Raw genomic sequence first — 15,234 nt, 5'->3', positions numbered from 1 at the left:
AGAAGTTGTTTACAATTAATAGGAGCTTATGTTAAATCAAATCATTACAATCTGAAAGATTACATCTGGATAAAAATTAAAGCCAAGCCGATTCATTAACCCAAATGGTAGCCTACAGATTACTAACACTATATTGCTACTGTAGCAATCAAAGGATCGAGGGATACACGACTGGAAGATCCTAATTGAATCCATTTCAGAAATGGAGAAATTGAAAGGATTAAGAAGGTATTCACCAACTTCTGTCAACATGGAAAATATATTCACTGTTAAAGCTTTGCTGTACATAAATACCGTAATGAAAAGAAGAAGAAAACCATGGTAATGATTATATTTTAGGCAGTATACAAGTTTCGTGATATTCTATGGCATATGTTCATAAATGGTTCACAGCCATCTGTTTAAGACTACAGAAACTCTGGAATTTACAGCCAGCTATATCTTACTGCATTGCCAATAATGTCATATCCGACCTTTAGAGACACATTTTATGGGGGGATTGTTATGCAGTCAGCCATTAGTACACATAATGTTTCTCCAGATGGATTCAACTAGAAGTCATAGTTTTGCATCTTTCAATGGTTTCACAGATGATCTTATGGAAAAAAACATGATTCAGCAGATTGGAATATCCATTGGTGGCACCAGGGTTCCAAGCAATCTCTAAACAAGCTATAACAATAGCCATGGTGGTGCAGTGGTTAGAATGCAATACTGCAGGCTAATTCAACTCACTGCCAGTAGTTCGATCTTCACAGCTTCAAGGTTGACTCATCCTTCCGAGGTTAGTAAAATGAGGACCCAGATTGTTGTGGGCTCCGTAAATCGCTTAGAGAGGGCCCTAAAGCACTTTGAAGTAATATATAAGGCTAAGTGCTATTGCTATTTGCAGTCTACAAAGAGTTCATTGTAGAATTTGCTGAAAATCAGGACATAACTTACTACTACAGGTAGTCCTTGACTTACAACCATTTGCTTAATGACCATTCAAAGTAAGTCAAGGACTGTTTGTATGTAGTGTAATCTCCAAATTGAATCCCTCTGGGAAATCCCAGGAGGACCAATATTTGAGATTGAACTTGACCTAGTTCATGTAATTGTCCTAGTCATCATGGAGCATCTTGGTAGATGGTGCCATATTGCGTGCTGGTCAATATGTCTTTAGAAGAAAACACCACTTGGTGCAATGACATGTTCTCTTTGAGAACCACATTCAATATTGTATCCTCAGTGTTGCTATACTGGCACATATTTATTGCTATCAAGATACATCTGAATTTTCACTTTGACTAGAGAGGAGAGGAGGCTGGAAGCTCATGAATGGAAAAATAGCTGTCAGCTTTGTGAGCTAGTCCAGTCAAGAAGCACACCAATGCTTAGCGTGTTCCCAGCTCTAAATTTATTGTAAGGTTACATTAGTATAAATCTGAAGGTACATTTCTTTCCCATTGTCTTTATACAGCCCAAGAAACTATGGAGGGTCCCTTCTAAGATGTTGGGCTAATTTGCCACTTGTCCAACCATTGTCTTGGCTGTGGCTCTTCCCCTGTCTCCCAAGGCCATTACCGCATACCATTACAATAGCATACATATATATGCCTATCTACATAAAACATAAAACAGTAAAACAAGACTGGTTTATCTCAGCGGACAGCAAAGACTATTCATGTTGAATAGAGACAGTATAATTTTGCTTGTGAGCATAAATCTAACTTCATTCCTGAAAAAAAGATGATTAGGTTTTCTATCAATTAGAAGTTTTCAAATTCTACATTGTTTATTTAAAGTGAAGCCTCTGATATTTGCTTGTTTCTATCTTTCCTATCCCAAATAAAGAACAGACTTAGGATAGGCAATGATTTGTATTTCTTCTCTTGCTTTTTATCTTCAACCCACACTTTTGAACAATCTACCTAAGGAACTCCTGGTGGAAAAAAACAGTTGGAGAGAGTGATGTAATATGTGCCAGCATAGGAATCATGGTTTTATATGGGCTTAATTAGAGGTCCCCAACCTTTTGGGCACCAGGGACTGGTTCCGTGGAGAGAATTTTTCTGCAGATCGGAGAGTGCGTGGTTTTGTGTGCTGCCTGCATCCCACGAATGGGGCTTTGCTTGTTTGTGTGGACCAGTTGCTGGCATGCTGCAGACCAGTACTGATCCATGGACCAGGGGTTGGGGACCCCGGGCTAAATGATAAAAATATTGGACAGATAATATCTATCTATCCTACACTGATCTCACTGAATTTGCATTTAGGTACACTGTATATCTATTCCAAGTTCACACTACATATACGGATGGAAATGCAAATTTGGAAATGGAAACTCAAGCACTTTCCATGGGAAGCAATGGAAAAGCAATATATTTGGATGTACATTTAATCAGTCCCGTGGTTCATTGATTCTGTGAGTCTTTGAACACTGCAAAAGGTTTTTCATGTTATAATAATGTAGGTAAAATTCAAGCTTGGTGCATTATTATTGTTTAAATAATAAACATTCAAGGTTGTTTACTTCCTTCATACCATCTCTTTTAGACCTCCAAGGGAGTGTGAATGAAGGTTAGAGAGGCAGAGTTTGCTGTGGTCCCATCCCTGAGGGAATTCTACCTGCTCAGTGGTGGCCCCCTTTTATAAAACAAATGGCCGTGGCACATTAAGTATCGGCTCCCTGCTAACTTTTCACAGGGTTTTAAAGTATGGCTCTTTGACTGAACATTTAGGTCAGGGGTCTTCAAACTTGGCCCTTTTATGACTTGTGGACTTCAACTCCCAGAATTCCTCAGCCAGCATGCCTGGCTGAAGAATTCTGGGAGTTGAAGTCCACAAGTCATAAAAGGACCAAGTTTGAAGACCCCTGATTTAGATGATGTTAAATTCTGATCGGTCCCTCACGAATGGTGCTGTTTTTGCATTTCTGAATCAATATGGTTGTAGTACTAAGGTATTTTTCATCCTTTTTCTGATGATTGTATGCCACCACAGGGAACAGAACAATACAGAAGTCCTAGCAAAAAAGTGAATTCTGGTGATTGAGCATAACATGTGTTATGAGGCATACAATATTTGATGAAGACTGATACATGTGTTATCTGAGCCGAACTGATACATTTTTCAAGTTGGTTCATAGGAATATTTTCTCAGTCAGCTGCAGGATATATGCAAAAATCCTGAATTTTGGTTCTGAATCTGCTATGAAATCAAGACAATAAGGACAGATTTCTTTCCTTCCTACATTTTGCCTTGAGAGATAGAAAAAAGAGATTTTTTTTTCCTTAATGGTTATCCATTACTTTCATAAAAGTTGCAGTAGGGGGTAACCAATTTTTTTTAAGCAGCCTGAAAGTATCTGATACAAGCTAATTTCCATGAAAACCTAAGGCTTATCACTATTTTATTTTAAAATAAATGACCTGATTGCTAGAGTAGATTACTGCTGTATTTGTTGGCCCTTCATTTTCTATAATTATTGTGTAATTAATAAAGGAGAAATCAATACAGACATATCTTTTTGGTTAAATTTTACAATAGTAATAGTAATGATAATAGTATAATATCCATGCGATGTCATAGGAAAACCAGAAAGAAAGACAAATAATTGCTAATGCAAGATTAACTATTTTAATTCTGATGAAATTAAATCCTTTTAACTTAAGTCCTATTATTTGGCAGAGGAGTAAACATGTTTCCCTTTGGAAAAAGAGTTATCTTAAACTTCTCACCTGTCCATGAAGCTAGCTAATTTACTGTACAATCTGACGATCTTTCAAAGATGTGTAAGTCACAAATACAAAAAAAATTCTTTGTATTTCCCAAGATAGAACAATATTCTATGGAATTCCGTTTGGGGTTATTATTATTTTTTGCACAGATGTCCACTTTTCCTGACCAGCTGTATAGAGAGCTGCTTCTAGCTTAGACCAGACTGGAACCTGCTGACAAAATAACACAACTGAAGCCAGACATGCTGTGTTTTACACAAGAGGTCATATACAGAAGTACCAACTGCCTCTAAACAAGCTGCTTTATATAAACATACATTTGGTGTGTGGGTTACTCAAAGAACATTGGTGGTGTGAGGAGAGAACATACTTTGCAGCAGTTGTAGAAACCTTAACAATTGTTCATTAAACTATTTCAGGGATTTATAGTTTAAAAAAACGCGGGAGATGTTTTTAACCACAAAGTGGTGTCAAAATCAAAGACTTTCCTCACAATATTCTACAGAAAAGTCCTCGCCTCTCTAAGACTGAAATTGTTTCTTTCATAACTCAAATTTAAATTGCTTGCTACTTAAAATGGTTGCTTACAGCTGCAAGAAGAAAAAAGAACAGTAAATAATGCAGATATTGGTATATATTTAATGAGCAAGAATCAAACCATAACATTTAATCAACATTTAATCTATTAACTATCAGCATTCAATATATTTCAATTTTATCAGATTTTTTTTTAAAAAAATAGGGAGTGCTGTTTCCATACAGAATTCATGAGTTAGCCAATTAGATGACTTTCCTTTAACAAGGTTTTTTTCCCCATTCTGGAACAGTGTTAAGAACTGGAAACATATATAATTCACATTATGGCAACATGTTTGCTAGTCCAGCTTGGTAAAAAGACATTGCACCAGCTTTCAATCCCCAAGCAAATGGCTAATAAACCTAGACGTACTGTCACAGTTGGGAGATATGACACCATGGAAAACGTGGGCCATGTTTTCCTGCAGGGCTATTTGGTAAAAAAAAAAAAGTAATATGGTGGCCACAGGAATGTTTCACTTGTTTTTCATATGTATCGCACAAGCTCATAACAGTGTCCCAACCACCATCTTGATGTTTTTGACCATATGCTGCAAATATCCCTGTTCTGATAATTCCCCACCTGGGTTGTTCTTGTTTTAGCTTCACAAAAACTAGTTCCTTTTCTTTGCTTTCCACACACAAAGCTGCTTATACTTTCTCACTTCCTCACTACCCAGTCCAAGTATCACTATTATGTCACTGTCTTACTATTCTGTCGTGCTGTTCTTTATCTCTTGTTTAAACTGTGCAAAATGAAAGAAAAACCACTCCAGTTAGAAGATTAGATTCTGCACCAAGGTAGGTACCATTTTCAACAGCTACATATTATTTCTCCAGTGTAGTTAAGAGCAGTGTTAAGAGCACTACAGCACTTAGAAGCCTGGGCATTCACCTATTGTTGACTGTAGAATTCCAAAGCAGAAGTTGTTGAATTCAGGTCAATTCTAGGCTAGGGAAATTATTTGTAGTTTGAAGTGTCATGTACTGTATGTAGTTCAGCTTGAAACTAGTCTAGCTACTGCCTCTCTCTCCCCATCCTGTTAATTTTAGAAGTTCGTAAGTCAACTGAAATCCCATCAGATAGCTTTATTTCATGTTAAAGCCCTACAGCATTACCAGATTAAGATCAGTACATGAAGTGAAACTGATGACTCCTTCCACAAACTGTGAGAGGGACCTTAGGATCCTAGTGGACGATCACTTGAGCCAGCAGTGTGCTAATACAATCCTGGGTTGTATAAACAGAGGCATAGAATCAAAATCAAGAGAGGTATTAGTACCGTTTTATAAACCCTAGTGAGACCACACCTGGAATACTGCAACCAATTTTGTTCACCATATCACAAAAAAGATGTTGAGACTTTGGAAAAAGTTCAGAGAAGAGCAACTAAAATGATCAAAGACCTGGAGACTAAAACATAGGAAGAATAGCTGCAGGACTTGGGTTTGGCTAGTCTAAAGAAAAGAAGAAATAGGTGTGACATGATAGCAGTATTCCATTAGTTGAGGGGCTGCCACAAAGAAGAGGGGGTCAAATTATTCTCCAAAGCATCAGAGGACAGGAGAAGAAACAATGGTTGGAAACTGATTAAAGAGAGAAGCAACCTGGAATTAAGGAGAAACTTCCTAACAGTGAGGACAATTAATCAGTGGAACAGCTTGCCCTCAGACATTGAGGATGCTCCATCACAGGAGGTTTTTAAGAAGAGACTGGACAGCCACTTGTCTGAGATGGCATAGGTTCTCCTGCTTGAGCAGGGGGCTGGACTAGAAGACCTCTAAGATCCCTTCCAGCTCTATTCTATTCTATTCTATTCTATTCTATTCTATTCTATTCTATTCTATTCTATTCTATTCTATTCTAAACAGTGATCAGTCAATGAAGTCTCTGGACAATTGGCCTAAGTTTCTTTCTGTTGCAACTGTGAGGTTTGGGGTAAATAGGAAATTTTTGTTTGCCAATACAGGTAGTTCTCAGCTTATCACCACAGCTGGGACTGGAAATTTGGTCAGTAAGTAATTCGGTTGACTTTTTTTTGTAGTAAAATTCCTTATCAGGAGTTTCTTAATTTTTAAGTATCTTCTTAAATGGGTCCCTTTAGACCAGTGTTTCTCAACCTTGACAATTTTAAGGCATGTGGACTTCAACTCCCAGAATTCCACAGCCAGCAATGCTGGCTGTGGAATTCTGGGAGTTGAAGTCCACATGCCTTAAAATTGTCAAGGTTGAGAAACACTGCTTTAGACATCTTTAAGCAACCCTGAGACATTGACAAAGCAAGACAACAAGTTTCTATCCATATTTATATTATAGATTATAAACATTTCCATTTTTGTAATAGTTGGTGTTTTTATTCAGACAGCCTAAGTAGAGTACAAACAAGAACAAAAAGGAGAAAACATTCTGGATAACTCACTGAACATATGTTTGAAAATCTGTTACTAAATTGCTTTTCAAGTACCTGGAATGTGGTACAACGTGCTCATTCTTGATATTTGTATATGGCAAATGATTATTTGGACATAATTATATAAGGCTATTCAAAATGGCAGCAACTTCATAAAATCCAAATGGAATGGAGAGAGACCAGATTGCTGCATCTGTAAGAATAATTGCAGCTTTGAGAAAAGGAGATCAGATTAGCAGAATTGAACTGGCTAAAATAGAGGTCTTCAAATTTGGCCCTTTTATGATTTGTGAACTTCAACTCTCAGAATTCCTCAGCCAGGCACGCTGGCTCAGAAATTCTGGGAGTTGAAGTCCATAAGTCATAAAAGGACCACGTTTGAAGACCCCTGGGCTAGAAGATCAGATATGGTAGCAAAAATTAAGGATGTTTATCTCAACTTTTCATACATTTAACAATAATATTACTTACTTGCTTAACTCCCTCAAATTTTCTCAAAGAATATTCAGTCTATTTATCTCCCATTATTTACCCTATCATTACAGTTTAATCAGAATTTTCAGATTAATTGTAAGAATAATACCATTGTGGAATAAAGAACTATTTAGGCAGGAGACCTTAAACTAAAAATCTAAAATTGAAATATTTGCTTTTCACATTATGACTCATTTGGTTGAAGGCTGAGGTTTATTTTCATATTTTGTTATTTTTTAAATTTTTTTATTAAAGCTAAGGACCTCAAAAACTGGATTTGGCCCAGGCCTCTCTGCATCTCTGAAAAATTTTGGACAAAACCCAAATGTTTTAGAAATATGGAAAATGATAGCGGCTAAGTGATTGTTCCTGTCTCATACCCATACTATAAAACAAAATGCAAGTAGTCCTCACTTAGTGACCCTAGTTAAAACCAGCAGCAATTTCTTTAAGTGAAGTAGTTGCTAAGTGGGAGATTACATGATTGTGACTGTGACTTTCTTTTTCCCTACTCCCCTGTCTTTTGGAATGCTCCAGTGCTGGAGTATATAGCAAGAAGGAAATTAATTATGCATTTACCGTTGTTGGAGAGGAAGGGATTAGAAGAGAGTAAGCAGGAACACAGTAGGGAAGAGATTGAAAGCAATGTACTAGCAGCCACGAGTGCACTTAGCAAACACTTGATATGTTTCTTATTGTGTGCTTACTTATTCTCTTCTAATCCCTCCCACTCAATCTCACCATCTGCAATGGGGAAACAAATTAAGACCAAGATCAGTGACAGGATGTGTACTGATGGTAATGGTGATCACATGAATGAGGGATGCTGCAATGTTCATAAATGTGTGCCTTGGTTGCAGAACTATTTTTTCAGCACTATCATACCTTCAAACAAGGGAATTGACAAGTGAGGTCTACTTGCACATAGTTTCTACTAAATTACTTATTTTCAAACTTGTTGGACAATCTTAATGATTAATTGGTAGAGAACTTTATCCTTGTCTAGTACTGGCTTGAGTGAGTATTGGGAGTTAAGCTATATTTTCAAATCCTGGATGTCCTTTCCAGCTTCCTGCTATTATTCCCCACTCAACTTCAAAGAAGTTTACTTGTAAGGCAGACCACCAGACCACCTTGGTCGAGGCTCGATAAAAACTGCGTGGAGCGTAAGATTTTATTATGAAGCTGATTGTTGGATTTTGGTGGAATGGGTTCAAAGGTCAATATGATCTTTTAGTACAGTGTTTCCCAAACTTGACCATTTTAAGGCATGTGGACTTCAACTCCCAGAATTCCACAGCCAGCATTGCTGGCTGTGGAATTCTGGGAGTTGAAGTCCACATGCCTTAAAATGGTCAAGTTTGGGAAACACTGTTTTAGTAGATTAACTTCTATTGCATACTGTGGGAGTGATTAGCAGAAGAAAGCAAAGATTCCTGTGAGTCAGGCTCAACTGGAGGTGGCTTTGTGGATACATTCAGGTAGATTTCTTGGCAACAGTATAAAAGTGACTTGGTATGGTCTTCTTTCCCAACAATTTTTCAGTCTCTCAGTTGAATCTAAATATTTCCTAATAATCCCTCATTCAATGACATATATCCATTGCTGCTTGCTTGCTTGCTTGTTTATTAATTTACTTAATAATATGATATGATAAAAAAGATGGTGGCTGAGTGGATGGGTGGAGAACAGAGAGGGGGAGAGATGGAGTATGCCATCAATCCAGCAGCCACCTCCAGCGTGAAACTCTCCTATTTAGTCCCCAGACCAACCACAAAGCCAGGTCTTCAGGCTCCTGTGAAAGGATATGCAGATGGGAACAGATCTTATCCTAAGAATAGGATGTTTCAAAAGACAGGTGCTATGACAGAGAAGGTTCTTCTTCTAGATCCCAAAAGTCAGAGTTCTTTAACTAACAGAATCTATAGTAGACCCTCTCTGCTGGCACAAGTAGGGTGGGCTTGTATATAGGAGAAGGCAGTCCTAACAAAGTTGGGAGGCATGAAGGGCCTTAAAGATGACAAGCAGGGCTTTAAATTGTATCCAGAAGCCAACTGGCAACCTGTGCAGCTTCCAAAATAGCAAGGACACAGGGTATGCCAGGATACATTCATCTCTGTCCAGATTGCCATATTCTGTACTAGCTCTACCTTTCCCATGTACTTTAAGAGTAGCCACATGTAGAGTACCACAGTTATTTAATTGAGAGGTAACTAGGACATGTGTAACTGTGAGCAGGTCCTCCCAATTCAGGAAAGTATGCAATAAGTGCACAGAAAGTGCTGAAGCCCATTTAGCCGCACCTGCCAATCATTCACTAAGCAGGAGCTATGAGTATAGAAGGACTCCCAAACCACTCTGAATGAAAGAATACAAACCCATTCAGAATCAGTATTTCACTGCACTTGTTAGGCCCACGAACCCTAAGATGATCCATCTTGGAGAGATTCAGTCTGAGTCTGTTTCTCCCCATCCAGACCTTCCGGCTTAAAGGCTCTTGACCAGCACTTCCGCCGTATCATTTTTTTCAGCCTGGAGCTGAACTGTATAGCTGGATATAATCATCATATTCATAATGCTCTTCCCCAACAGTTTTTTGTAGATGATAAGGAGAAGTAGGGACAGGATACAACTATGAGGCATTTCACAAAGTAGAGGTTTTCAAGCATATATTTCCCCTCACCCAACTGGAAACATCATTTCAGAAAGGAGAAGAGCCACTGCAAGATGAGTCCAGTTATTCGGTGATGTTCCAGAAGCATAGTATGGTTGATAGTATTGAAAGCTACTGAGATGCCAAGAAGGACTCCAATGTTAGTGGGAATCTCCCAACCCTGGTCTTTCCATCTGCAACCATGACCAATCTAGTTTTTCTGATGTACCCTAGCTTGAAATCTGTTGCAGTTTCTAATAATCTAGGGCCCTAGGGCTCTCTGGGGATACAGTTGTTTTCTACTTGGGTAGAAAGGAAAGGCATAGACAGACCTAAAGTATCCAAAAGAATCAGATTGAGTGAAAGCTTTTTGAGCAGGGACACACTACAGTCCCAATGAAAACACAACTTCCTCAGCAAAACAGCCATCTCATGGAAAGTCTTCACTAGCCATGAGAGACTGTAATTCAAACAGAAACTGGCAGAGCTGAGCCTATCAATTTCCTCAGGGCTCTTAAACCCAAAATGATCCCAGAGACATCATCAGATGAAGTCTCGGCCATCCTGGGCTCTGTAGGGCTGTATAGAAGTTAACCAGCACCTTGATTTGCACCCAGGAACTGAGGCACCCAGTGCAGCTTGCAAAGTACCAGAGTTATATGGATATGCCAAGTTATACCCATAATGATCTACATTCCTGCATTCTAGACCAGTCAAAACTGTGGATAATTTATAGGGACTGTCCCGTGTAGAGTGTATTGTAATAGTCCAATCAAGAGGCATGAATGATCGACAAGTTGTCCTCATCGCAGAATGGGTGGCATTGGCCCACCAAATGAAGTTATGCAAAATCTTTCCTAACTAGAGCTGGCAGCTGTTCCTTGAGCAGGAGCCGTGAATCCAAGAGGACCTCAAGATTGTACACTAGGTATGAGTGGGGAAATGCAACCCCATCCAGGGCCAAAGTGTAAAATCTCCAGTTCTGGGATCTGGGAGTAGGGCTGAGGCAAAATCCCTAGTAAGTCTTGGTAAAGTTGAGCTAAAGCCTGCTTTTCTTCATCCAGACTCTCACAGCTTCTGCCAACATTTAGATTAATTTATGGATGAATATGGATTTGTTACAGATAAGCCTTGCATTTAACAGCATCTGAAACTCCTGGGCTCCAAAGATTTATATTCTGGCTCTTGAGATGAAGGCTGAAGCTGAAGGTGCTGAACGGGCAACAATCAAAGATGTGAACTCTTTCTCTGGATGCCAGCCACCCAGAGCTTCCTACCATACCTTCCATTGCTCATCACAACTATAGTTTCATTCTCCCACAATAGCCTCTGTCCCAGAAAGCCCACTTATCACTTATCATTTATCACAATCCCCCATCATGAATCAGGTGATTCCAAAGCCCCTCAGGCACCCCAGTCAGCCCACTCCCATCTTCAGTATATACTGGATACCTAGCCTGCCTCCTCAACTGCCTCCTTAGCAGAGACAGGGAGATATCTCCGTCCGTGGCGAGGAGCAACTCCGAGGAGCTTTGCAGGGGTAAAATCTGGCTTTCAAGCTATCCTAAGTTGTGTTCTTGTTCCAGGCTATGTCAAAGGACGAAAGAATAAATAATCACCCTCCTCTAAGCCAACCTTCAGAATGACCTCGATAGTATAGGAAGTTCCTACAGCAAAGTCTGATCCGGGAATTTCTGAGTGGCAGCCAGTCTTTTTCTGGCAATGCCTTCAGGACAGGATTGGCAGAGGTCCTGTCTGCTTCTGCTGCCAGCAAACTGGCATCCCAGACAAATAAAATGCCAAAATAGCCAATGCCAGACAAGGCTGCCCAGTCCTCCAGCACCAGGAGCTAACCAGTTCTCCAGAGTTTGGGAGAGTATTTGCCACATTCCTTCCACTGATGGTCAGGCAGTCAGTGGCCACTCAATATCTGTCTTGACTCTGGCTTTGCCTTACACTGTCATCAGCACCTCATCAGGAAGTGGACCAGCATTTTTCCTACATGCTAAATTCCCAGATTTAATCTTACCCTTCTCTAATATGAAGTTAATGGACTACACTATTTAGAATTCTTTCAACTAAAATTATGTATTTTCACATGATATTAAGATCTTTTCCCTCAGATACGAGCAATGGATGAAAGCAAAACTGCAGTTGCTGTTTTCCTCTTTATATAGAATTACTTAAGGGGTTAAAAGAGTCGTAATGGCACAGTGGTTCGAATGCAGTACTGCAGGCTAATTCTGCCAACTGCCAGCAGCTCAATTCTCACCGGCTCAAAGTTGATTTAGCCGAGGTCGGATCCAGATTGTTGGGGGCAATATGCTGATTCTCTAAACTGCTTAGAGAAAGCTGTAAAGCACTATGAAGTGGTATATAAGTCTAAGTGCTATTGCTAAGTCCTATTTACTACCCAAGAAAAGTGTTCAAACTAAATCCACCTGACAAGAAATTCTACCCTATTCAGCCAGCAAACAGATGTGCTTGGTAAGGGCTGGGATACTGCACTGCAGCATATCTTTATTTGGAGCTACAAGGTCTGGTGAGATGGTATAAAATACCAGCTTTCTATATCAGACTCTACCAGGAAAGAGTTAAAGGCAAGTATTTCCCCTTTGCTCCTAGTTCAGAATTAAAATGAAAACCATGTTATAATATACAGACTAGCCACACTATCCTAGCCCCTTTTGTCTCTTGGTACTTAATTTCAGATATGTCAACAAAGGAGCTTTTGTGCATTTATCTTCTCCAAAGCATTCCCTCAACATGCTTGTAATACCTTTGAGAACAGTTAAAAAAGAAAAAGAAAAAAAAAGTTCAGGCATCTTTCTCCAAATCGGTAAGTATCTTTCTAATTTTTTTTTTTTAAAAAAACTCGAGTTTTTGCATCAGTTACACTTAGCATTTTTGCAAATAAGTGAACACTTTCGGACAGACAAAAGGCTTTCTCCTTTGTGAATTTTCTTAGACAGTTTTAGTTTAAATATCACAGATGGAATACAGGCTTCTCTTTCTGTTCTCAAATTTCTTCTGTGTCCACAGTAAAATATAAAATCTATTCTGAAAGCCATTAGGGAAGAAAGCTGTGGTTATGCTATTCTTTCTAAATATAATTGAAGTGGTGGAGTACATTAAACATTGAAATGTTTTAAGCGGGTTGAGGGAATAATTTAATGATGTTCTCTTTAAGATAGTTAATTAGCATGCCATGTATGAAAGCGTAACAAGAACACCACCTACTGTAAAATTGAATGTTCTACACACAGGATGCTAATTTATTTATGTCTTCATATAGAGGGGAGATCAAGGCTGTTAATCCTCTTATGGGAAATTTCAGATCATTACTAAAAAGGAATAGTATTCTGTATATCGCTGGGATGAAATGTTATCAACCTAAAATATTCAAACGATAGAAAAGGTTCACCTTATGTTTAAACCTGTCTAAACAAGCAACAATCTACTGTGCATGAGAAATAATACTGAGCTGCCATGTTAAATAAAACAACTCAATTGTAAAAAAAAAATGATACAGCAAAAAATTCATTTTCTTATGGATTTCTTTTGCTACCTTTCTAGTAATTTGCATTAAAAAATCTAAAATAATTTTAATTTATTTTTAGAAAATCATTATCATCCTGAGTGAATATTACTTACAAATGGAGGAATATGACCTTTGATCATATTTTTGCTTTCCAAAACAAATATTGACCTCTGTTTTTAAATAAGGTCAATTTGCAGTCTTTTTCATTGGCATTTTCAGCGTGTATTTCAGGTGAATTCAATGTCTTATTCAATCATTAGACTAGAGGAAGAGTCTAAAGCAGTGGTGTTTAACCTTGGCAATGTTAAGACCATTGGACTTCAACTCCCAGAATTCCCCAGCCAGCCAGGTAAAAATTTCACACCAGTTTTGCCCCAGACATTTTCTGTCCCAGCACAATGTATACATTGACAAATTCTGCAGTCAAGGAGCCTTGTCTGTATTGTGCATTGTATTGCTTTTTGTGAGCCTGAACCCTGCAGTACAACTTTTTAGCCAACCTGGAAAGCTTTTTATTATTTTTTTTCCTTCTACTGTATGTTTAAATATTTCCTCTCTGCAAGTGGAGGGATAGGAGAGACTATAGATAGGTTTACAGGATAAGAAATGGCTTCTTTGAGCTGAACAAGCCATGGAATCATGGTTCATGTAGGGTACTACAGTCAGTTCTTAATTTATGATCACAGCTGGGACTAGAATTTCCATTGTTAACCAAGGCACACCCAATTTTACAATCTTTTTTGCCACCTTTTTAAGCAAATCGCTGCAGTTGTTAAGTAAATCACATGGTCTGTAAATGAATCTGGCTGTAAATGAATCTTGACTTTGCCTGTCAGGAGCCAGCTGAGAAAGTCACATATGGAAATCGCATGACCCAAGGATGCTGCAACCATCGTAAATACATGCCAGTTGCCAAGCACCTGAATTTTGATTGCTGTATGTGACTGTGAGTATGCTGTGATAGTTGTAAGGGTGAGTACTGATGGTAAGTCAACTTTTTTTTAGTGCCATTGAAATTTTGAATGATCACTAAACAGTTATAAGTCAAGGACTACTCGTATACAAACCACAATATGACACTTCCTTCTTTATTTTCTTTCTTCAGGTCTTTTGCTCAATGCTTTTCACATCTGGATTAGTCCTGGAAATAGCTGCAAACAGTTGTGTCATCTAACAGAAGCCAATCTGTTACATTTGAGAAAATCAACCCAGTGGAAAGTGAAGGAACCATTTTTTTTTTAGAAAGAAAAAATTGGAACAATCTTAATATTTGTTACCCTTTGCTCGGGAGCAACCTTATTTTATTCCTACGATGAGTAAAAGAAGAAAATATTGTGTGTATTTTTTATGCCTATTAAATAAAAAAAGGAAGAAAAAATAATCCAGGCAACAATTTTAAAACAGCTAGCCCATTGATTTATAAACTCTCCTTTATGTTACTATAAGTATTTAATTACCTTCAAAGGCAAATTTGCACTAGAAGAAAGAAGCTGGCATAGAACAGAGGTATCACCGCAAGAGTTTCGCCTACTAGAAGAACAGTTGTAGGAATTGGGTATGCCTAGTTTAATGAAATATAGGACTAGAGGGTGACATGATAGCAGTATTTCCATGTTTGAGGGGCTGCCACAAAGAAGAGGGGGTCAACCTGTTTTTCAAAGCACCAGAAGAGAGGACAAGAAGCAACGGATAGAAGCTAATCAAGGAGAGACCCAAACTAAAAGTATTTTCTGGCTTATCTCAAGAAGTTGTGGTTGTCCCATCACTGGAGGTCTTTAAGAAGAGACTGGACAGTCATTTGTCTGAAATGGTATAAGGTCTCCTGCTTGAGTGAGGGTTGGACAACAAGACCTTCAA

General features: G+C 38.5%; 1 long non-coding RNA gene across 9 annotated transcripts in view; it reads left to right on the top strand.

Annotated features, from left to right (window-relative positions):
- The window catches only part of LOC120306232, a 53,081-nt gene extending 38,069 nt beyond the window's left edge, over positions 1-15,012 (top strand). For 2 of the 9 annotated variants that reach the window (XR_005556199.1, XR_005556203.1), the window contains exons 3-7: positions 591-784; positions 2,259-2,451; positions 12,548-12,675; positions 13,638-13,726; positions 14,214-15,012. This is a non-coding gene — a long non-coding RNA (uncharacterized LOC120306232). Of the gene's footprint in view, positions 1-590; positions 785-2,258; positions 2,452-12,547; positions 12,676-13,596 lie in introns of all 9 variants that reach the window. The other 7 variants (XR_005556201.1, XR_005556205.1, XR_005556206.1 and 4 more) reach the window with 6 other exon arrangements.
- Positions 15,013-15,234: the final 222 nt, after the last annotated feature.

Source organism: Crotalus tigris, unplaced genomic scaffold, assembly GCF_016545835.1.
Source record: "Crotalus tigris isolate CLP2741 ecotype Arizona unplaced genomic scaffold, ASM1654583v1 scf7180000017729.2337069, whole genome shotgun sequence".
NCBI lineage: Eukaryota > Metazoa > Chordata > Lepidosauria > Squamata > Viperidae > Crotalus > Crotalus tigris.
This window is presented reverse-complemented; position numbering and strand designations above follow the sequence as displayed.